The sequence below is a fragment of the Ovis aries genome, chromosome 17 (genome assembly GCF_016772045.2).
Source record: "Ovis aries strain OAR_USU_Benz2616 breed Rambouillet chromosome 17, ARS-UI_Ramb_v3.0, whole genome shotgun sequence".
In the NCBI taxonomy this organism is placed as follows: domain Eukaryota; kingdom Metazoa; phylum Chordata; class Mammalia; order Artiodactyla; family Bovidae; genus Ovis; species Ovis aries.
Window position 1 is genome coordinate 40,937,945 of NC_056070.1, and position 25,049 is coordinate 40,962,993.

The following is a 25,049-nucleotide window of genomic DNA, read 5'->3' on the forward strand; positions in this document are numbered from 1 at the left end:
GAGAAAAATAACAGTTGATGATTAGATGATACACGGGATGGGATCAGCTAACTGGAAGACAGAGTAGTGGAAATCACCCAAGCTGAACAGAAAGAAAAAATTGTAAAACTAAGGATAGTTTAAGAGATCCTTGGGACAACATCAAGCATCTAACATTCACATTGGGCTCAGTCACTTCAGTTGTGTCTGACTCTTTGCAACGTTATGGACTGTAGACCCCCAGGCTCCTCTGCCCATGGGATTCTCCAAGCAAGAATCCTGGAGGGGGTTGCCATGCCATCCTCTAGGGGATCTTCCTGACCCAGGGATCAAACCTGCACCTGTTATGTCTCCTACACTGCAGGCAGATTCTTTACCTCCGAGCTACCAGAGAAGCCCGGTACTCACATTAAGCAGTGCCAGAATGAGAAGAGAGAGAAAAAGGGTAGAAAACGTTATTTGAAAAAATAATAGTTGAAATTTACAAACAGCTCATGTAGCTCAATATGGAAAAAAAAAAAAAAAAAAAAAACGGGCAGAAGACCTATAATATGATCCAGCAATCCTGGACAGAGAAAAATGTGGTTCAAAAGTATACATGCACTACAATGTTCACTAAAACACTATTTACAAAAGTCAAGATATGGAAGCAACCATCAACAAACGAAAGGAGAAGGAAGATATGATACGTATCTACAAAAGAAGATTACTCAGCCATAAAAAGAATGGAATAATGCATCTGCAGCAACAGGGATTGGACCTGGAGATTATCATACTAAGCGAAGTAAGTCGGACAAAGACAAATATCATATGATATTGCTTATATACTCAATCTAAAAAAAAAAAAAAAACCTGATACAAATGAACTTATTTACAAAACAGAAACTCAGAGAACAAATTTATAGTTACCAAGGGAGGAAGGTGGAAGAGGAGGGTTAGAGTTTGAGACTGATAGGTATACATTGCTCTCTTTAAAATAGATAACCAACAAGGGCATATTTTAAAAAAAATAAATAATAATAATAATAGCTGAAACTTTCTATCACCTTGGAAAAGAAACAGAAATCCAGATCCAATAAGCAAAAACATCCCAAACAAGATCAAATCAGAGAAGTCCACACTAAGACACGTAAACAAAACAGTAAAAAATTACAGATAAAGAGAGAATATTAAAAGCAGCAAGGAAAAAGCAACTAGTTACATACAAGAGAAATTTGCAGGCCACAGGGAGTGGCATGATATATTTTAAGTGATGAAATCAAGATGGCTTCATTCCAGGGATGCAAGGATATTTCAATATCTGCAAATCAATCAGTGTGATATACCACATTAACAAATTGAAGCATAAAAACCATATGATCATCTCAATAGATGCAGAAAAATTTTTTGACAAAATCCAGTATCCATTTACGATAAAAACTCTCAAGAAAGTGGACAGAGAGAGAGCAAACCTTAACATAATAACAGCCATATATGATGAAACTGGGGCTTCTCTGGTGGCTCAGAGTTAAAGATCCGCCTGCCAGTGGAGAAGACACAAGAGATGTGAGTTTGATCCCTGGGTCACAAAGATCCCCTGGAGAAGGAGATGGCAACCCACTCCAGTATTATTGTCTGGAAAATTCCACGGCTAGAGAAGCCTGGCAGGCTATAGTCCATGGGATCGCAAAGAGTTGAACACGACTGAGCATACCTACACACTCAGCTAGGTGGTGGTATGTGCAGCAGACACAGGCATGAAGAACCTACAGCTAACAACACTCAACGGTGAAAAGCTGAAATCATTTCCTCTAAGAATAGGAACACGACAAAAGATGCCCACTTTCATCACTTTTATCGAATGCAGTATCGGAAGTCCTAGCCATGGCACTGTGGACAAAAAAAGAAATAAAGGGAATTCGAATTGGAAAGAAAGATGTAAAACTGTCACTGTTTGCAGATTACATGGTAATATCTGTGCTGCTACTGCTGCGGCTGCTAAATTGCTTCAGTCGTGTCCGACTCTGTGCAACCCTACGGACAGCAGCCTACCAGGCTCCTCTGTCCACGGGATACTCTAGGCAAGAATACTGGAGTGGGTGCTGTTTCCTTCTCTAAAAATGCATCAAAAACGTGAGAACTACTATACGAATTCAGTAAAGTTGCAGAGTACAAAATTAAAATCTAGAAATCTGTTGCATTTCTGTACACTTGTAATGAACTATCAGAGAGAGAAATTAATACAATCCCATTTACAATAGCATCAAAAAGAATAACATCTCTGGGAATAAATCTAACCACAGAGGTAAAAGATCTGTACTTGGAAAACTACAAGACATTGATAAAATTGAAGATGACACGAAGGGAAGGATATACCACGCTCATGTATTAAGAGACTTAATGTTAAAATGACCATGCTACCCTGGGCAATCCACAAATTTCATACAATTCTTGTCAGAACAGCATGGCATTTTTCACAGAAGTGGAACAAATAATTCTAAAATGTGTATGGAAACACAAAAGACCCCAAATAGCCAAAAGCATCTTGAGAAAGAACAAAGTTTGAGCTATTATGCTCCCTAATTTCATACCATTAAGCTGCAGTAATCAAAACCACATGGTACTGGCACAAAACTGGCACACAGATCAATGGAACAGAATAGAGAGCCCAGCTTTATGACAAAGGAGGCAAGAATATACAATGGGGAAAAGAAAACCTTTTTGATAAATGGTGTTGGGTAAACTGGACAGCTACACGAAAAAGAAATATCAAATAACTGTGTTGTGTACCTGGAAATAATAGAGTGATATAGGTCAACAAAGCCAGTAGAGGTGATGGAATTCCAGTTGAGCTATTTCAAATCCTGAAAGAAGATGCTGTGAAAGTGCTGTACTCAATATGCCAGCAAATTTGGAAAACTCAGCAGTGGCCACAGGACTGGAAAAGGTCAGTTTTCATTCCAATCCTAAAGAAAGGCAATGCCAAAGAATGCTCAAACTACCGCACAATTGCACTCATTTCAGACGCCAGTAAACTAATGCTCAAAATTCTCCAAGCCAGGCTTCAGCAATACATGAACTTCCAGATGTCCAAGATGGTTTTAGAAAAGGCAGAAGAACCAGAGATCAAATTGCCAACATCCGCTGGATCATCAAAAAAGCAAGAGAGTTCCAGAAAAACATCTATTTCTGCTTTATTGACTATGACAAAGCCTTTGACTGTGTGGATCACAAGAAACTGTGGAAAATTCTTAAAGAGATGGGAATACAGACCACCTGACCTGCCTCTTGAGAAACCTATATGCAGGTCAGGAAGCAACAGTTAGAACTGGACATGTAACAGACTGGTTCCAAATAGGAAAAGGAGTACATCAAGGCTGTATATTGTCACCCTGCTTATTTAACTTCTATGCAGAGTACATCATGAGAAACGCTGGACTGGAAGAAACACAAGGTGGAATCAAGATTGCCGGGAGAAATATCAATCACCTGAGATATGCAGATAACACCACCCTTATGGCAGAAAGTGAAGAGGAACTCAAAAGCCTCTTGATGAAAGTTAAAGAGAGTGAAAAAGTTGGCTTAAAGCTCAACTTTCAGAAAACGAAGATCATGGCATCTGGTCCTATCACTTCATGGCAAATAGATGGGGAAACAGTGGAAACAGTGTCAGACTTTATTTTTTTAGGCTCCAAAATCACTGCAGATGGTGATTGCAGCCATGAAATTAAAAGATGCTTACTCCTTGGAAGGAAAGTTATGACCAACCTAGATAGCATATTCAAAAGCAGAGATATTACTTTGCCAACAAAGGTCCGTCTAGTCAAGGCTATGGTTTTCCACTGGTCATGTATGGATGTGAGAGTTGGACTGTGAAGAAGGCTGAGTGCCAAAGAATTGATGCTTTTGAACTGTGGTGTTGGAGAAGACTCTTGAGAGTCCCTTGGACTGCAAGGAGATCCAACCAGTCCATTCTAAAGGAGATCAGTCCTGGGTGTTCTTTGGAAGGATTGTTGCTAAAGTTGAAACTCCAATACTCTGGCCACCTCATGTGAAGAACTGACTCATTGGAAAAGACTTTGATGCTGGGAGGGATTGGGGGCAGGAGGAGAAGGGAATGACAGAGGCCGAGATGGCTGGATGGCATGAATGACTCAATGGACATAAGTTTGAGTGAACTCTGGGAGTTGGTGATGGACAGGGAGGCCTGGCATGCTGCAATTCAGAGGGTCGCAAAGAGTCAGACATGACTGAGCGACTGAACTGAACTGAACTGATAGGTCAACTATATTCTCTTTTAAAAAAAATTAGCCACTGGGAGGAAATATGTCAAAACAGCAAAGATAGTTACCACTGGAGTGTAGGGATTATGAGTGAATTGTGAATTTTTACTTGATGCTTTTATGTGTTTCTAGTAGAACATATGGGCTTCCCTGGTGGCTGAGCTGGTAAAGAATCCGCCTGCAATGCAGGAGGCCTGTGTTAGATCCCTGGGTTGGGAAGATGCCCTGGAGAAGGGAACGGCTACTCACTCCAGTATTCTGGCCTGGAGAATTCCATGGACTGTATAATTTATGGGGTTACAAAGAGTCGGACACAACTGAACGGTATAGCAGAACATATGTTGCTTACAAAATGAGAAACAAAATAATGTCATTAAGAATGAAAAAAATTAATCTCTTAAATCCCTTCAAGAGTAATGTTCTTGAAAAATACCTTCAAGACCATCTGAAAATCCAAGGTGAGCAGTTGTGTCCTGCACGATACTATAGCCAGCCACTAGAATAAAGGGAAGCAGCTCACTAGCTGTCTGTGCAATCAGGTAGCCATGGGTCACATAAGGATAATTACATTTTCATTAAAATCAATTAAATTTAGCAAAAGAAAAAAAATTCAGTTCCTTAGTTAAATTAACTACATGTCAAGTGCTCAATGGCCACATAGAGCCAGTACCTATCACAATGGACAGTGCAGATTGTATGCAGAACATTCCTATCACTGCAGAAAGTTCTACTGGACAACACTCCTAAGCTTATTAAAAAGCTCTGGTTTACTATGAAGAAAAGGACCAAAACTCAAAGAGCAAAGATCCAGACATTTTTCACAAGATAATATCTGGAAAAGGTTATTGAACATTATTCACTTTTTAGCTATAAAAGCTACATGAGAAAAATACAACAGTCATTTTATCACAAGAGGTAACCAGAGTCATGCCACAATACCACTTTGAAATCATATTTGGCACACTGACCTTTTGTTTCACTCACTTCTGTATATAAATCCTCTGGAATGTAATTTAAAACAATCCACCTCTTCCCCCCCCCCCCAATTTAATATTATAGTGATATCTTCCTATGAATATGTAATGAATAAAGCATTTTATACATCTAAAATCACTTTTATTATTTTATTTTACAATAATAAACATTTACTTTCAAGGTGTTTCATTTTGTTCACTGTCAAAGAACAACGCTCTTTGCAGAGAATATTTTATATACAACTATCTACTTATCTTCTTTGGTATTATTACAGGGATAACTTCAATACTGATCAATAAATTTTAGTAAGAAAGCTATTTGAAATTTTGTGCGCTTTCTTAAAATGAAACAAAATGCTGGTTGGACAATATCCTCCATGAGGATGTAGTTGAGAAAGAGGTGCTGACATATTTAACACTGACAGACTAAAAAAAACGTCAACAGACTAAAAAAAGTCAATAAAAATGCTACAAATCTTCTCCTTAGATGCAAAGAAAGTTTCAGCCCTGTGGCTTCCATCAGTGGCTTACCTGTGTTTGGTTCAAAGATCAAGCTGGTGGATTGTTGCTAAATATCAGAGAGGCAATAGTTCAGAGAAACAGGAGATACCCAGGAAGGATATCACAGGACTAAAGACACATGATTAGTTTCAGCTAAGAAAGCAATTTTGTTTCCATTTTAACTAAACTCAAGGAAGGGGCTGGGGTGGGGGGGAGTCGGAATCCTTGATAAGCACATTGCAAAGAGAATACCCACCCTTAAAAAACAGCAAAGTGAGCAAAAAGATGGTTCTATTGAAGAATACTGAAAGCCCAAAACCGCTTAGATTTCCTTGAAAGAATAACCTGGTATGCTAATCACAATGGATACACTGCATTTTGACTGCTGGGTGAACATTAACTGAGTTACTTACTTATTACGGGCAGACGCAGACAAATGAAGTTTACTGCGTGTGCCTCTGGTACACGGCAGAAAGCATGCGATCTAATCTCATCGTGGGTTGGCAATGCTTATTATCTTTAAAGAAGAGTCTATTCTTTCTAAATCAATGAAATTTTTTGTGGAAAAGAGAACACCACTCTAGCACATTACTCCCAGGTTTTTTTGGTGCAAATAGCGAGTTAACCGGAGAAGGCAATGGCACTCCACTCTAGTACTCTTGCCTGGAAAATCCCATGGACGGAGGAGCCTGGTGGGCTGCAGTCCACGGGGTTGCTGGGAGTCGGACACGACTGAACGACTTCATTTTCACTTTTCACTTTCATGCATTGGAGAAGGAAATAGCAACCCACTCCAGTGTTCTTGCCTGGAGAGTCCCAGGGACAGAGGAGCCTGGTGGGCTGCCGTCTATGGGGTCGCACAGAGTCGGACACGACTGAAGCGACATAGCAGCAGCAGTATCAGGTTAACAAGGCTCAAACTTTTAATTATAATGTTTAATTTAATTTAAATAATTGAAAAAATTAAAATTAACATACTCTCGACTAAAGTTTTTAAATGGCTATCTACTGATATATTGTTAAACCATATTTATTTATTTTTGCTGTAGTACTTTTGATTTACTGAATAGTACTTCTTTAAATCTCTCATGGTAATTTAAACTTTTTCCTCTAAGTCCCTCCTAAAAATTGAAAGCTTTTCCTCTAATTCTCTCCTAACAATTTAAACGTCTATAGAGACCTTTTTTTTGGCTAGTCTTTGGTACGCTCTGATCAATTTTGCTTGCTCCACTTCACCTAAGATTTCGGTTTTAGTTTCATGTTAATTTCCTCAAATCTCCTGGCAGGCTGCGCCGGTGTCTTGGCTAAGATTAGCAGTCTTGAATTTACTTACTCTGAGACTTGTTTTTTGTTTTTTATTTCAATCAGGAGCATGTTCTAAAAAATCATCGGACCCTCCCCTGCCCAGCTACCCGGGTTTCCTTAAGTTGCTGTCCCCACGCTGCTCTGTGCTCCGGGCTGGGCTGAAATCCCCTGGCTGGGCTGAAATCCCCTGGCGCTCTGCTGCGGCACAGCCACCTCCCCAGCGCAGAAGCCGAACCAGCACCGCCTTACTCTTCCGGCGCCCAACCAGCCTGGACTTCCTGCGCGACCTTCCTTACCTGTTCACCTGCAGAAAGTGAAGGCAGGGCTCCTGCACCTACGTTCCCAGGCTCGTCTGGCCTCCTTTCCTTCCCGGGAGGCAATGACCTGCACACCTGGCCGCAGAGGACTGAGAAGAACTTAACAAAGGAGATCCCGGACCTGCGGGGCGTTAGGTTGGGAAACACCTTCCCTTCAGCCGCCGGGCAGTGCAGGTCACGTGACTTTGTTGTGAGGTCAACAGGCCCCTTGTCAATCAACCAGCAAACTAGAAAGGCTTTTGTGTATTTTAAAACGTGATTGTTTTAGGGAACTCAAAGTGTCACCCTCACTAAATCTCCCAGAGCATGGTATGATTGATACTGTTAATGGCTAAAAGGACAAGGAATTTCACAACTGTTAAAGATTATCTAAAGCTGTGTTTTCTTTTTTACAGAATGTGAAGAAATTCATCTGAACCACCAATGTCACTAATATCTCTTGCAACATCACAAGATTTTACTTGACATCACCACCCTTTATAAAAGCTCCCAGACCATTTATCTGTATATTTATTGGGTCTGTTTTGAGGAGCAGGTGAGAACGCATCTACTAGACTCAAGCTTTGCTGCCCATCACAGTCCTCTGGGGAGATTTTCTGTTTTGTTTCATTTTTTAAAAAGACTAATACCTGGGGGTTTTCCTCGTGGCTCAGTGGAGAGGAGTCCACCTGCCAAGGCAGGAGACATGGGTTTGCTCCCTGGTGAGGGAAGATCCCACGTTCCATGGAGTCTGTGCACCACCATTACTGAAGCTGTGCTCTAGCCTGGGAGCTGCAGCTACTGGAGCCTGCCCTGTGCCTACAGCTTGCACTCTGCAACAAGAGACGCCACTACAAAAACTAACACCTGGACCCTGCTCCAGGCCAACTGAAATATAATCTCTAGAAGTGTGATTGGGACATATTTTCTTTTAAAACTTCCTTCAGGTCAGTCTAATGTGAAGCCAGGATTGAGAATCCCATTCTAGACCAACAGTTGTGAAATTACGTTGAATTACCCAGAGAATGCGTCACTAAGCATCTTAGTGACATCTTGATTTAAGATTTTGAGAAACCCGGCTCTAGTCCCCCACTATCAGAGATGTGACACAAGCTGAATTTAGCTATTTAAATTTAAATTAGGATAAAAAATTCAGTATGAGTAGCCACATGTGTGGATTACAGACCATTTCTATTCCTGCAGAAGTGTCTAGTGGACAGTACTGTCCTGGACTGTCTGTCCTGGGGATCAGCTGTGACTTGTGCCCAGTCTACCCTCGTGAAGATTCCAGAATAGCAAGGGACAGAGCTATGAACATACAGGTTCGGAAAGAGGAAGTTCAAGGAAGGCGTCTCTGAGGAAGTGACTTTGCACTGAGACATTTCAACGGTTGGTAATGGTTGTGGAGTTACAATGAGAAAGCCTAAAGACAGTTCAAAGACAAAGGAAACCCTGGAAGGAAGTCTTGTTTTAAATATCAACCACATTTATAAGCTATCATTGTAATTAAGCAGATGGGAAGGTAAAGTGTCATCCCATTTAAAGAATTAAAGAAGCTAAGGCTTTTCGCTTCAGGGAAAGAACAAATTTAACAGTTCAGAAAAACTCTGGAGAAACTAGTTCCCCTTTCCACATATCCATAGCCACAGATACACATATACAAACTCTCTCTCTTCCAAAAATGCAGAGCCTAAATATAACCTAGAATTGCTTCTTTTTTGTGATTACAAAAGACCTCAGTGAATGATCACATGATTAAGTCTTGCTCCAGATTCACTGAGAAACTGAGACTCCCATTGTTGTGAATTCCCTAAAATCTGAGTATGAGTTAGGGACTGAGTCAGGCTTGAGGGATATTATGGAATATCCCTCTCCAGGGCTTTTTACATCAGGCTGCAGAGACATCTGAAACATGGACAATCCAAATGCTTTTTTCAAGTTGTTTCATGTGCATTAATGCCTGAGCATGAAGTTTTGTGTTGAAGGAGTCTTGGTAACCTCTAGAAGATGTGGCTTACCTTCACCTTCTGACCCTTTATTTTGGCAAAGTCATTCATTCTCTCTCAACTTCAGTTTTCTAGTATGTAAAATGCCAATAATAAGACCTGTGTACTTTGCCCTTGTGAAATAAAATTCATATTTTATAGCAAGACAGGAATTCCCAGATAGCTTAGGGGTAAAGAATCCATTCTCTTGCCACTGCAGGAGACCATCACAGTCCTCTGGGGAGATTTTCTGTTTTGTTTCATTTTTTAAAAAGACTAATACCTGGGGGTTTTCCTCGTGGCTCAGTGGAAAGGAGTCCACCTGCCACCTGGGTTCAATCCCTGGATCAGGAAGATCCCCTGGAGAAGGAAATGGCAACCCACTCCAGTATTCTTGCCTGGAAAATCCCATGGATTGAGGAACCTAGCAGGCTAAAGTCCATGAAGTCACAAAGAGTTGTACATGATTAAGTTGCCCACACATACACATACATGGGAAAACAAGAAAATTTTAAACATAAAATTTCTCCTCTATTGACTGCTCTGCACTCTGCATTGTGGATGTGCATTTATGCATGGACCAGATCTCCCAAATCAGCAGGAACACTTCTGTTCAGTTCAGTTCAGTTCAGTCACTCAGTTGTATCCATCTCTTTGCAACCCCATGGTCTACAGCATGCCAGGCCCCCCTGTCCATCACCAACTCCTGAAGTTTACACAAACTCATGACCATCAAGTTGGTGATGCCATCTAACCACCTCATCCTCTGTTGCCCACTTCTCCTCCCAACTTCAATCTTTCCTAGTATCAGGGTCTTTTCAAATGAGTCAGTTCTTCGCATCAGGTAGCCAAAATATTGGAGTTTCAGCCTCAACGTCAGTCCCAATGAATATTAAGAACTGATTTCCTTTGGGATTGACTGGTTGGATCTTCTTGCAGTCCAAGGGACTCTCAAGAGTCTTCTCCAACACCACAGTTCAAAAGCATCAATTTTTCAGCCCTCAGCTTTCTTCACAGTCCAACTCTCACATCCATATATGACTACTGGAAAAACCATAGCTTTGACTAGACAGACTTTTGTTGGCAAAGTAATGTATCTGCTTTTTAATAAGTTGTCTAGCTTTTCTTCCAAGAAGCAAGTGTCTTTTAATTTCATGGCTGCAGTCACCATCTGCTGTGATTTTGGAGCCCCCCAAAATAAAGCCTCTCAATGTTTCTACTGTTTCCTCATCTATTTGCCATGAAGTGATGGGACCAGATGCCATGATTTTAGTTTTCTGAATGTTGAGCTTTAAGCCAGCTTTTTCACTCTCTTCGTTCACTTTCATCAAGAGGCTCTTTAGTCCCTCTTCACTTTCTGCCATAAGGGTGGTGTCATCTGCATATCTGAGGTGATTGATATTTCTCCTGGCAATCTTGATTCCAGCTTGTGCTTCATCCAGCCCAGCATTTCTCATGATGTGCTCTGCATGTAAGTTAAATAAGCGGGGTGACAATATACAGCCTTGACGTACTCCTTTCCCAATTTGGAACCAGTCTGTTATTCCATGTCCATTTCTAACTGTTGCTTCCTGGCCTGCATAAAGATTTCTCAAGAGGCAGGTCAGGTGATCTGTTATTCCCATCTCTTTCAGAATTTTCCACAGTTTGCGGTGATCCACACAGTCAAAAGCGTTGGCATAGTCAATAAAGCAGAAGTAGATATTTTTCTGAAACTCTCTTGCTTTTTTGATGATCCAGCGGATGTTGGCAATTTGATCTCTGGTTCCTCTGCCTTTTCTAAATCCAGCTTGAACATCTGGAAGTTCACAGTTCATGTACTGCTGAAGCCTGGCTTGGAGAATTTTGAGCATTACTTTACTAGCATGTTAGATGAGTGCAGTTTTGCGGTAGTTTGAGCATTCTTTGGAATACTTGCTCAATCATAAAGAGTAACATTCTTCCAGCATTGATAAGACAACTCCTTAAAAGATAACATTTTTCTCAGTCTTGTAAAGGGTCATGTAATCTACTATGATGATGTTTAGTCTGGATTATATAAACTGTCAATAAGATGTCATTTGATATATAGCTCTCTGTCTCAAAAAACTTACATAACTGTGCCTTGACTTCTGAGATACTCTTCCTGGTTATAATCCTCAAACTGGGCTCAAATAAAAATTTTCATTTCTTTCTTTGATTGACTGATTAATTGTCCATCAACACCCTTTTGTGTGGTCAAAAGATATAATGGATATAAAATATTATTATTACGACTTTTGGTTTCTGCTCTGACATATGAAGATCTTGGAAATTGTCACTACTGCCACAATAAGAAAAAAGTTGAACCAACTGAAAATCAGCGACTTTTTTTTACGCCTGCCAGAGAACTGAGGTCACCGGCCAAATCACCTGTCTGGAAATTGAAGCAGACCATCCCAGCTGACTAGGAGCAAAAGCCACTGTGGCCAGTCACGGATAGGGGCAGTAATCAGAGGACAGCTTGAGACCAAGTGTGAACTTGACTCAGAGTGGAAAACTCTGAGGCAGCAGGATTTAGGCTTAGGTCAACGCCCATACTTTCATGATTTTTACATTGAGGAGCTCTACCGGTTTTTCCTGTGAAGAGAAGAGAGGAATTCCCTCTTGGGTCCGGCAAGGAGGAGGAGCAATAGCTTTGAAATGCACATAGAACTTCCTGTCCCTGAAACAAAGACTGCATGAACACGCAGTTGCTCAGCCATGTCCGACTCTTTGGGACCCCATGAACTGTAGCCCACCAGGCTCCTCTGTCCATGGGATTTCCCAGGCAAGGATACTGGTGTGGGTTGCCATTTCCTTCTCCAGGGAATCTTCCCTACCCAGGGATCAAACTGGCATCCCTCATATCTCCTGCAGTGGCAGTTGGACTCTTTACCACTGAACCACTTGGGAGTTGAAACAAAGCTAGTCCTCAAGGGTCATTTCTGTATCAGAGCTCTATCTGACCTTGAGGGAGAATAATTAGACAACTTCTGCTCCTTCAAGCCTGTCTCACGTGAGGAGAAAAAGAACTGCTGGTTCCCACTTGGATATTTGAAGATCTTGCAAGTTGTCATGCCTGTCATCACAAGAAAGCTGAACAACTATTCATAGCCCAGGGATTCCAGCTCGCTAAAAATGGAGATTTAATCACAAGATTATAGAATGCATCCCCTTCCCAATTCCTGATGATCGTATTAAAAGTTTCCCAGTTACAGTAGCAGTGGATTATAACTGAGAGCTGCCGGACAGAGACACAGTTCAGGAAGAAGTTTCTAAGGAAACAGAAGAGCAGAGAAGACAAACAGCATTAAAGGAAAGTGAAACCTCTGCTCAGCAAATACTAAACACAGCTTAACTCGTGGCCATTTTGACATGAAAGGTCACACTAAAGACTTGCTTATCTCAGTTCCTATTACCTGATACATTATGCCTGGCTTATAAAAAATTGCAACGCATGCTGAAGGGTGAGCAGGCTGAACAAATAGAGCAAGCATCAGAAGCAGACTTGAAATTGGTAGAGGTTTTGAAATTATCAGAGTGGGAACTTAAAATACTTACAGTTAATATGCCAAGAGGTTTGCTGGAGAAATTAGACAACATGTAGGAACAGATGTGCAACATATGCAGAGAAATAAAAAACTCTAAGGATCAAAAGAAAGTGCTAGAAAACAAAACACTGAAACAGAAATGAAGAACACTTTTCACAGCTGAGAAATAATCCATGAACTTGAATATATGTCAATAGAAACATCTCAAATTTCAGTATAGAAACAGACTTTTTTAAAAAAGAACAATATTCAAGAACTATGAAAAATTACAAAAACGTGTAAGATATAGGTAATGTGAATACCAAACAGAAAAGAAAGGATACGAATATTTGAAGTAATAGTGCCTGAAAAATTTCCAGAATTGATGGTAGATACCAAACCAGAGACTCATGAAGTTCAGAAAACACCAAATGGGATAAATACAAAATTATCTACATGTCAGTATATCATATTCAAACTGCAGAACGTCAGACAAAGAAAAAAAATACTGAAAAAAGCTGGAGGAGAAAATTGCCTTACCCATGGCAAAGCAAGAATAGAATTACATCAGATATCTCTCCGGAAACCAGGCAAATGAGTGGAGTGGAACATTTAGAGTGCTGAAAGAAAAATCCACCAATGCATGATTCTGAATCAAGTTAGTTAATTGTCCTTCAAAAGAGAAGAGGAAATAGACTTTCTCAGACCAAAAAAAAAAAAAAAAAGGAGAGGGGAAATCTCTCACTACTATATCTGCCTTGGAAGAAATGTTAAAGTTCTTCATAGATAAGAAAATGATATAGTCAGAAACTTTGACCTACATGAAGAAAGGTAGAACATGATCATAATTTTCCTTCCAAGGAGCAAGCGTCTTTTAATTTCATGGCTGCAGTCACCATCTGCTGTGATTTTGGAGCCCAGAAAAATAAAGTCTCTCACTGTTTCCCCATCTATTTGCCATGAAGTGATGGGACTGGATGCCATGATCTTAGATTTCTGAATGTTGAGCTTTAAGCCAACTTTTTCACTCTCCTCTTTCACTTTCATCAAGAGGCTCTTTAGTTCTTCTTCGCTTTCTGCCTTAAGGGTGATGTCATCTGCATATCTGAGGTTATTGATATTTCTTCTGGCAATGTTGATTCCAGCTTGTGCTTCCTCCAGCCCAGCATTTCTCATGATGTACTCTGCATATAAGTTAAAAAAGTGCTATGAGGCTAGTACTACCCTAATAATAAAACCAAGTAAAGACATCACAAGAAAAGTACAGACCAGTATCACTCGTGACTATATGTGAGAAGATCCACAGCAAAACATTAGCAAATAGAAGCCAACAATATTATAAAAAGAATTATACCCAATGTCCAAGTGAGACTTATTGCAGGTATGCAAGAATGATTTAATATTAAAAAACCAATTAATGTAATGCATCATATTAACAAACTAAAAAAATTTGCATGATCACATCAATAGATATAGGAGAACCATTTGATGAAATCCAATACCCATTCATAATGGAAATACTCAGTAAACCAGAAATTGAGGAAGGGGAAATTTCTCAGTTTGGTAAAGAACATCATTAAAAAGCTACAGTTATGATCATACTTCATAGTGAGAGACTAGAAGCTTTTCCACTGAGATTAGTAACAAGATAAGGATAGCTCCTTTCACAACTACTTTTCAACACTGTAATAGAAGTACTAGCTAAAACAATAAGACAAGAAAAAAATAAAGATACACAGATTGGGAAGGAAATAATACAACTGTCTTTGTTCATGAATGATTTGATTTTGAATGTAGGAAATCCCAAAGAATTGCAAAAAGAACTCCCAGAACAAGTAAGCAATTATAGCAAGGTTCCCATATACAAAATTAGATTATATATGTCAATTGTTTTCTATATGCCAGCAACAGACAGTATAATTTGAAGTTAAAAGTGCTATACCATTTACATTATCATTAAAAAAATACTAGTATTAATATAACAATATATTAATATAACAATATATATATAAGCCCTATATGCGGAAAAGTATAAAATAATTTTGAATAAAACTGAAGAACTAAAGAAATGAAGAAATATTCCATGTTCACAGATAGAAAAAGTATTGTTGAGATGTCACTCTTCTCAAGTGGATCTGTAGCTTATAAGCTATCCAAATAAAAATCCTAAAAACTTATTCTGTGAATATTCGTGAATTGATTCTAAAGTTTATACAGAAAGACGAAAGACCCAGAATTGTCAACACAGACTGAAGACAGCAAGGAAAAATGATAATACCAAATTTCAAGGCCTACTGGAAAGTACAATAATCAAGATAATGCAGTATTAGTGAAAGAAGAGACACACAGATCCATGGAACAGAATGGCAAGCCCCAAACAGACCCATATGTAGAGAGTCAATTGTTTTTTATAGAGAAGCCAGTAGAGAAAGAATAGTCCTTTCAAGAAATGGTGCTGGAACACCATGTGCAAAACTAAGTTAGCTGCAGACCTTATAATTTTTACAAAATTTTAAGAGAAATCATATACCTAAATATAAAATATAAAACTTAAAAACCTGTAAAAGATAGCATAGGAGAAAACCTAACTGACATAAGTCTGATGATGAGCTTTTATATGCAATGCTAAAACCACAATGAATAAAAGAAACAATTAATTGAACTTATTAAAATTAAAAATAGTGCTCTGTGAAAGATGTTAAGAGAATGAAAAAAATAGGCCTAATATGGGAGAAAATATCTGTAAAATTCATGTCAGACAAAAGACTTGTATCCAAAAATACACAAAAAAAACTCTTAAAATTCAATAGTAAGAAAGTCAGCAACACAATTTAAAAAGTGGACTCAAGAACTGAACAGATAGCTCCTTAAAGATTTTAATATAGCAAATAATTATATAAAATGATGCCTAGTATCATATGTTACTAGGAAGTTGAAAGTTAAAATATTTGAAAGTTACATCACACTTTTAAACCACTATACACCTACTGCTGCTGCTGCTGCTGCTAAGTCACTTCAGTTGTGTCTGACCTACTGTGTGACCCCATAGACGGCAGCCCACAAGGCTCCCCCATCCCTGGGATTCTCCAGGCAAGAACACTGGAATGGGTTGCCATTGCCTTCTCCAATGCATGAAAGTGAGACGTGAAAGTGAAGTTGCTCAGTCATGTCTGACTCTTCGCGACCCCATGAACTGCAGCCTACCATGCTCCTCCACCCATGGGATTTTTCCAGGCAAGAGTACTGGGGTGTGTTGCCATTGCCTTCTCTGATACACCTACTGCTGCTGCTAAGTCGCTTCAGTCGTGTCCGATCTGTGCGACCCCATAGATGGCAGCCCACCAGGCTCCGCCGTCCCTGGGATTCTCCAAGCAAGAACACTGGAATGGGTTGCCATTTCCTTCTCCAATGCATGAAAGTGAAAAGTGAAAGTGAAGTCACTCAGTTGTGTCTGACTCTTAGCGACCCCATGGACTGCAGCCTACCAGGTTCCTCTGTCCATGGGATTTTCCAGGCAAGAGTACTGGAGTGGGGTGTCATTGCCTTCTCTGATACAACTACTAGGATGGTTCAAATCCAAAAATCTGACAGTAGCAAATTATGAAAATGTCTTAGAACAATAGGAACTCTCATTCATTGCAAGTAGGACTGCAGAATGCTGTGGTTACTCTGAAAGACAGGTAGGCGGTTTCTTACAAAGATAAGCAGTCTTACCATATAATTTGGTAAACATGCTCCTAGGTATTCACACAAAAGTATTGATACATCTAATCTTTCTAGCAGCCTTGTTCATAATTGCTAAAAATTGTTAGGCAACCAAGATGTCTATCAATAGGTGAGTAGATAAGCAAGCTGTGGTACATCCATACAGTAGAATATGATTTACTAATAAAAAGAAAGAAACCATCAAACCACAACAAAAACAGGAAGACACTTTAAATGCATATTCTTAAGTCAGAGAAGCCAATCTGAAAGAGCTCCACAGTGTATGATTTTAACTATATGATATTCTTGACAAAGCAAAACTATGGAGATATTAATACTAAAAAGACCAGTAGTTGTGAGAAGTTCAAGGGGAGGAGGGGAGTAATGGCAGAGGATTAAGGATAGTGAAGCTATCTGTATGATAATGTAATGGTGGGTACTTGATATAATACATTTGTCAGAATCCATAGAACTGAGCAATGTAAAAAGTAACCTCTAATCAAATAACAGACTTTGTTTCATAAAAAATGTTTCAATAATGGTTCATCAACTATATCGAAGGTATCACACTAATGCAAGATGTTATTAACAGGGGAACTGTGAGAGAGGAGGGATGAGGTATATGGGAACTCTATCCTGTATGATAAAATTTTTCTGTAAATGTAGACCTGTTCTAAAGATGAAGTTGGAGGGGGATGGATAAATAGGAGTTTGGGACTAACATGGACAGTTCAGTTCAGCCAGTTCAGTCGCTCAGTCCTGTTTGACTCTTTGCGACCCCATGGACTGCAGCACACCAGACCTCCCTGTCCATCACCAACTCCCAGAGTTCACTCAAACTCATGTTCATTGAGTTGGTGATGCCATCCAACCACCTCATCCTCTGTTGTCCCCTTCTCCTCCCACCTTCAATCTTTCCCAGTGTCAGGGTCTTTTCAAATGAGTCAGTTCTTCGCATCATGTGGCCAAAGTATTGGAGCTTCAGCCTCAACATCAGTCCTTCCAATGAATATTCAGAACTGATTTCCTTTGGGATTGACTGGTCGGATCTCCTTGCAGTCCAAGGGACTCTCAAGAGTCTTCTCCAACACCACACTTCAAAAGCATCAATTCTTCGGTGCTCAGCTTTCTTCACAGTCCAACTCTCATATCCTTACATGACCACTGGAAAAACTGTAGCCTTGACTAGGTGGACCTTTGTTGGCAAAGTAATATCTCTGCTTTTTAATATTCTGTCTAGGTTGGTCATAATTTTTCTTCCAAGAAGCAAGCGTCTTTTAATTTCATGGCTGTAGTCACCATCTGCAGTGATTTTGGAGCCCCCAAAATAAAGTCTGACACTGTTTCCACTGTTTCCCCATCTATTTGCCATCAAGTGATGAGACCAGCTGCCATGATATTAGGTTTCTGAATGTTGAGCTTTAAGCCAACTTTTTCACTCTCTTTAACTTTCATCAAGAGGCTCTTTAGGTCTTCTTCACTCTCTGCCTTAAGGGTGGTGTCATCTGCATATCTGAGGTGATCTTGATTCCAGCTTGTGTTTCTTCCAGCCCAGCGTTTCTAATGATGTACTCTGCATAGAAGTTAAATAAGCAGGGTGACAATATACAGTCTTGACGTACTCCTTTCCTGATTTGGAACCAGTCTGTTATTCCATGTCCAGTTCTAACTGTTGTTTTTTGATCTGCATACAAGATTTCTCAAGAGGCAGGTCAAGTGGTCTGTTATTCCCATCTCTTTCAGAATTTTCCACTGTTTGTGGTGATCCACACAGTCAAAGGCTTTGGCATAGTCAATAAAGCAGAAGTAGATGCTTTTCTGGAGCTCTCTTGCCTTTTTGATGATCCAGTGGATCTTGGCATTTGATCTCTGGTTCCTCTGCCTTTTCTAAAGCCAGCTTGAACATCTGGAATTTCACATTTTACATACTGTTGAAGCCTGGCTTGGAGAATTTTGAACACTACTTTACTAGTGTGTGAAATGAGTGCAATTGTGTGGTAATTTGAGCATTCTTTGGCATTGCCTTACTTTGGGATTGGAATGAAAACTGACATTTTCCAGTCCTGTGGCTACTGCTGAGTTTTCCAAATTTGCTGGCATATTGAGTGCAGCACTTTCACAGCATCAACTTTCAGGATTTGACATAGCTCAACTGGAATTCCATCACCTCCACTAACTCTGTTCATAACGATGCTTCCTAAGGCCCACTTGACTTCACATTCCAGGATGTCTGGCTCTAGGTGAGTGATCACACCATCGTGATTATCTGGGTCATGAAGTTCTTTTTTGTACAGTTCTTCCGTGTATTCTTGCCACCTCTTCTTAATATCTTCTGCTTCTGTTAGGTCCATACCATTTCTGTCCTTTATCAAGCCCATCTTTGCATGAAATGTTCCCTTGGTATCTCTAATTTTCTTGAAGAGATCTCTAGTCTTTCCCATTCTATTGTTTCTCTCCACTTCTTTGCACTGATCACTGAGGAAGGCTTTCTTATCTCTCCTTGCTATTCTTTGCAACTCTGCATTCAAATGAGTGTAGCTTTCCTTTTCTCCTTTGCTTTTTGCTTCTCTTCTTTTCACACCTATTTGTAAGGCCTCCTCAGACAGCCATTGTGCTGTTTTGCATTTCTTTTTCTTGGAGATGGTCTTGATCCCTGTCTCCTGTACAATGTCATGAACCTCTGTGCAGGGGTCCAGCCCCAGTGGATCCAGGGAATTCGAAGGTTGGACGGCGTTGGCGTGAGAAAAACTTATTTATTGATTGATATAAGATTAGATTAAGAAACAATAGTGTAGTAGGAAAATTAAGTGGAGGAAGAGGGCTGAATAGCTTGGATTATGCGGAAGACCAATAAAACTCCAGACAAGGAATTTGCACCATCTACGTTGGGCCCCCGGTGCTCGCTTGAATATCTAAGGGTGCCTCGCCTTAGGCTCCCTTTCGTGCGAGTCTTAACAGCCAGGGCAAGTAACTAGACCTGGAGAGCCTCCGCGCCCCAGGTGGAAATTCAGCCTGAAATTAAAGTAAAGAGGAAAAGAGAGAGACACGGGGGAAACCAGTCCAGCAACTAGCTGTTCAGAAGGCCTTTTATATTTTTGATAAAACATGGGGATCAGTGGGTAACACAAAGTTGTGCAGCGTTAGCAGTTCAAACTCTTATCAAAACCAGGCTTCTCTCTCTGCATACCTAATTGTACACACAAGTCTTAGGTGATTTACATCATCTTCTGGCTAAGAAGGGCCAATTAGCATTTTACAGCCTTTTTGTGATAAGGGTTTGTCAACCAGAGGACTTATTTGTGTTGATCTTCCCAAGGTCTGGTGCCACTCTCAGAAAGCACTAAATAAAGTTACATTCTTACACAGCAAAGATACAGCAGCTTATAACAAGTAGAGGGAGTACAGTGATTTACAGCAAAAGAGAAGAAATTAGCTCAAAAGTCTAGTGTTGCTAACATCAAAACTACTATGTATCTTTTTCTATATCCTCCTTACATTGAGTAACATCCTTCCAGGTGCCTAAAAGATAAAGAATATGGAGGCCTGGCAGCAGTCATTGAGTCAACAGTGAAAACCCTCTACCAATTGTTACGGACCAAACGACGGACTCTAGGACCTGAGTCATGTTTACCAGAAAGAGACAGGATATGAGCTCATCCTGCCTGGCCAATCATGTAACGCCAGCTACTCCTGTAACTGAGACCAAGAACTGCCTGTATATAAGCCGCCATACTCTATTTGGGGCTCTTGCCGGATTCCACTGTGCTGGAAGAGACTTGGGCCCTAGAGTGCTAGAAATAAACTCCCTTCTTGCCTTTGCATTACTGTGGTGGACTTGCTCTCTCGGTCGGTTCGGAGATACAGGCTCGGTGCATAACACAATATAATTTTTAACTCTTTAGAAAAGGCTCTGTATCTCTAAGATGCTTTCAAGCTTTGTGCCTCTCATGGTTGGGGGGCTGTAAGCAATTCACAGGCTGTAAGAAGTCTGGGGAACCTGTTAGGCAAGCTAGAGAGCTATCAGAGGGGGTTTAACTGAAACATCCCTTTCAAATGCAGAAGGCTAAAGCCCTGAGTTGACTTTTTTCCAGAGAATATCAGAAAAGTGGAAAAGCAGAGTACAAAAGCCGGCAGATTCTTATTTTTTTTTTTTGGGGGGGGGTGGATGCTCAGGAAATTCCAGGGGGAAAACCTGAGGTCTGATTAGCCTTGCCATCAGAGGTCTTGCCGCATGACCTTGTCACAGGTGGAATTCCTCACGCTGGCTCCCGGCACCTCTGTCCATAGTTCACCAGCCACTCTGTCTATCAGGTCGAATCCCTCAAATCTATTTCTCACTTCCACTGTATAACCATAAGGGATTTGATTGAGATCATACCTGAATAGTCTAGTGGTTTTCCCTAGTTTCCTCAATTTAAGTCTGAATTTGGCAATAAGGAGTTCATGATCTGAGCCACAGCCAGCTCACAGTCTTGTTTTTGCTGACTGTTATAGAGCTTCTTCAACATGTACACACTACTGTATATAAAATAGATAAACAACAAGGACCTACTGTATAGCACAGGAAACTATTTTAAGTACCTTGTAATAATCTATAACAAAAAATAATCTATATGTGTATGTGTGTGTGTAAGTGTGTGTATAGCTGATTCATTTTGCTGTATACTTGAAACACTGTAAATCAACTATTTACAATGATTGAAGGCAGAAGGAGAAGAGGAGGACAGAGGATGAGATGATTCAATGGCATCACTGATTCAATGGACATGAACTTGGGTAAACTCTGGAAGATGGTGAGGGACAAGGAAGCCTAGTATGCTGCAGTCCATAGCATCACAAACAGTTGGACATTACCTGGCGACTGAACAAAATCAACTATATTTCAATAGCAAAATAAATAAAAAATAAAATCTTCAAAAATATTAAGTCTGGGATTGTTTTGTGAAAGTTAACACTATTTCGTATGCTAGGTAAAGTACATAAATATGAGAAGATTATATATATATATATATATAGACAGATAGATATGTTTTTTAATTTGATTATCTTTTTTGACCATTCACTGAATACAAGAGACAAGTTTATAAAGTGAAACATATAGTGAGAAGTACCATTTTATCCTTTCCCTTAGAATCAAAACCAATTACTTCCCATTTTGATCTCTGAACACCTGTTTATCATTTGATGGCTCTTCTGGGTGAGTATGGATGTAAGATCTAGCCTACCTTTCTCCTTTCCATAGTTGCTAAGTGACCTTCTCAGATCCTATAATATGTGCTATCCTGATCCCAGATTTAGACTCTATAGAGAATGAGGAACAGTGAATTGTGTGAAGGCAGAAAAATCCTGTTTATTCACTAGATCGTGCAATCATTCACTTCAGTGTTGAAAAGAACTCTCCCGGGGTTCTTTGCAAAAGAAGGCATCAATTTAAAACAACTAATATTTCGAGAAGAGTTTTATTATACCATGAAAGCAAGCAAAAATTTCCAAGAATAACGTGACACTAGAAAAATATGCTATGAGCATTGATGATGCAAAATGTTAAAAATAAATGTTCCTTTCCTGATCCAAAGCTTATTTATCATGTAAACTATTTCACAATAAAGCTTACTTCAATGAAAAATAAAACAATTACATTTTATTGAGTTTTTAAAATAGGGTTCACAAAAAAGCTAGACCTTTATTCTTCAAAAAGCTTAATATACTGAACCAGTGATAGTTTGAATCACCTATTTTGAGTTTAGGAGAGAACTAACACTATTTATTTGCCTTTATTTATTTATATTAATTTTATGAAGTCTTGGAAGCAGTGTAGAATGAGAACATAATAATAGTAATGAAATATAAACAACAGAGAACTTCTAAATGAGAGAAGAAAATCAAGATGAAACAAAAGATACAGATTCTAAGAACCCATATATTTGCTATGCAAACTAGTAGTAAATTTTAGAGGCATCTTTATAAGGTGGGAGCCAGTCACAAAAGCCTATATTTGAGGCATTTTGAAGCTATTATTTTTAAAATCTTTTGACCATGCTGAGAGGCACATGTCATCTTAGTTCCCTGACCAGGTATCAAACCTACAACCCCTGCAGTGGATGCCCAGAGTTTAACCACTGGACCACCAGAGAAATCCGCTGAAGTTAATATTAATTGGATATGCATGCATCCTTGACTCTCATGTATTCATCTGAGAAATCTTTATGGAGGACACACAATAAACTGGGGAGTGTATCCGCATTGGGAAGAGACAACAATCCATGCACCAACATAGCTCTCAGTCACCCAGTGCAGAGGCATCATCTATAATGAAAGTGAAAGTGAAGTCGGCTCAGTCTTTTCCAACTCTTTGCGACCCCATGGACTATAGCCTACCAGGCTCCTCCATCCATGGAATTTTCCAGGCAAGAGTATTGGACTGGGTTTCCATTTCCTTCTCCAGGGGATCTTCCTGACCCGGGGATTGAGCCCCGGTCTCCTGCATTGCAGGCAGATGCTTTACCGTCTGAGCCACCAGGGAAGCCCATCATACATGATATATGAGGCCTATTAAACAGTAATGCATGTGAAGGAAAAACTAAAGGAAAGAGAAAGAAGAATGTGCATGGCTGTGGGTACATGTGGGGAGTTGCGTTTCTGGAAAGGTCATCAGGGAAGGCCTCCCTGAGAGTGGAACACCGAGGGATGGGCTAGCAGGGGGAGAGGGAAGGGAACAGCGATGCCCTGATGCTCCTGAGGAAGGCAACGGGGTCACTGTGGGTGGGCCTGGGGTGGTGAGAAGAGGGTGGAGCCAGGGAGGAAATAGGAGGCAAGCAGGATAGGAAGGTGGCTTCCCAGGTGGCGCTAGCGGTAAAGAACCTGCCAGCCAATGCAAGAAATGTAAGAGATGTGGGTTAAATCCCTGAGCAGAGATAATCCCCTGGAGGAGGGCATGGCAACCCACTCCAGTATTCTTGCCTGGAGAATCCTATGGGCAGAGGAGCCTGGCGGGCTAGAGTCCACAGGGTCAAAAAGAGTTGGATACAGTGAAGTGACTTAGCACACAGGCAGGATAGGAGGGTCCTGTGGGGTCTCCAGAGGACCCTGCTTTTCCTCTGGGGAAGGTGGGGAGAAGTTCAAGTCCTGTGATCATAGAAGATGTATTAGTTATTTATTGCTGTATAACAAAATGTCCCAAATATATTATTTTGGGGAACATTAGACATTTGTCCTCTCTCACAGTTTCTGTAGGCCATGAATTCGGGAGCATCTTGGGTAGGGTTCTCACTCAGAGTCTCTCCTGAAGCTCCACAGAGATGCTGGCTATGGTTCCTGGCATCTGAAGACCTGGATGGGCCCCGAGACTCCACCTCCGAGGAGGCTTGCTTGAGGGATGGGCACACTGGCTGTCTCTTGGGGGAGACCTCAGTTTCTCTTCATGGGCCTCATCAGAGGACTGCTTGAGTGTCCTCATGACACAGTGTGGCTTCCCCAGGGTGAGAACTCCAAGAAGGTGGAAGCCCCACTGTCTTCTGTGACCTAGCGTCTGAGGTCACACACCGGGGCGTCTGCACAATTCTGTTGATCACGTACTTCAGCCCTGACTCCATGTGAGAGGGGACTACTTCATATAGGGCTGAGGTTCATTAGGGGCTGTCTTGGAGGTGGATGACCAGGGGAAAGAAAGGAGCGAATTCCTGGAACAATGTCCTCCCAAGCAAAGGGATCCAGTGCAAAGGAGAGAGAGGAGCCCTGCTGGGTGAACAGGAACATCCTGACCAGCGACAGCATACAGGTGCAGCTGCAAGAGGGAAGATGTGCTATTTTTGTCCTTATTGTTGTTGTTCTACTTCTGTTTTTTTCCTACGTCTCAGTGAAGTAGGAAACAAGGTCAGACGTCAAGAATGAGGACTGGGAAGGAGGTTTTGGAAATTCATCAATATTTCAAGTTTTTCAGTATCTCTCAAGCGATGCAGTGGTTGTTGTCCCTAAGCGTTGCCTGGTCATATTGCTAAGGAGGAAAGAAAAACACCTTTTTTGATCATTGTTGTATTATATGAGGCACCGGCTGGGTTTGGGGAAAGTAAAAGAAGAACCAAGGAGTTTAGTCATTGGTTTTTGTTTTTCATTTCATATTTTTTTTTTTTATTTTAAATACAGTGATTTTCTTCCTCTTTGATCTCAAGAGTTTTCTATGTTTATAGCATGGAAACTTTTAAGTTATAAACATCCTTTGGTGTGCAGTTAGATTATTTTGTTACTCCGGCTTACAGAATGGAATAAAACACAGATAATTAAAAGTAGATATTTGAAATATAAGACATTCTTTTCCTTATCTGATCAGCCTAAGACCACCAGCGATAAACCTGTGGACTACCAAAGTCAGGTTCACTGTCTTATTGCCATGTGGGGACATTTCACAAGAGAAAAAGAGTGATTACGGGATTTTGCAAGAATGGCATTTAGGTATAATGTAAATGAAGGCAGTATCTTTTTTTTTTCCTTTGATCATGCTGTGTAGCATATGGGA

At 40.3% G+C, this 25,049-nt stretch overlaps 1 protein-coding gene across 6 annotated transcripts in view; it reads right to left on the reverse strand.

Moving 5' to 3' along the window:
- TMEM144 (transmembrane protein 144) overlaps nucleotides 1-7,510 on the reverse strand; it is a 56,078-nt gene extending 48,568 nt beyond the window's left edge. For 2 of the 6 annotated variants that reach the window (XM_042234410.2, XM_004017285.6), the window contains exon 1: nucleotides 7,318-7,510. The gene's annotated coding sequence lies outside the window, so the exon portion shown is untranslated. Of the gene's footprint in view, nucleotides 1-5,746; nucleotides 5,892-7,049; nucleotides 7,266-7,317 lie in introns of those variants that run through there. The other 4 variants (XM_060400668.1, XM_012097580.5, XM_042234409.2 and 1 more) reach the window with 3 other exon arrangements.
- Nucleotides 7,511-25,049: the final 17,539 nt, after the last annotated feature.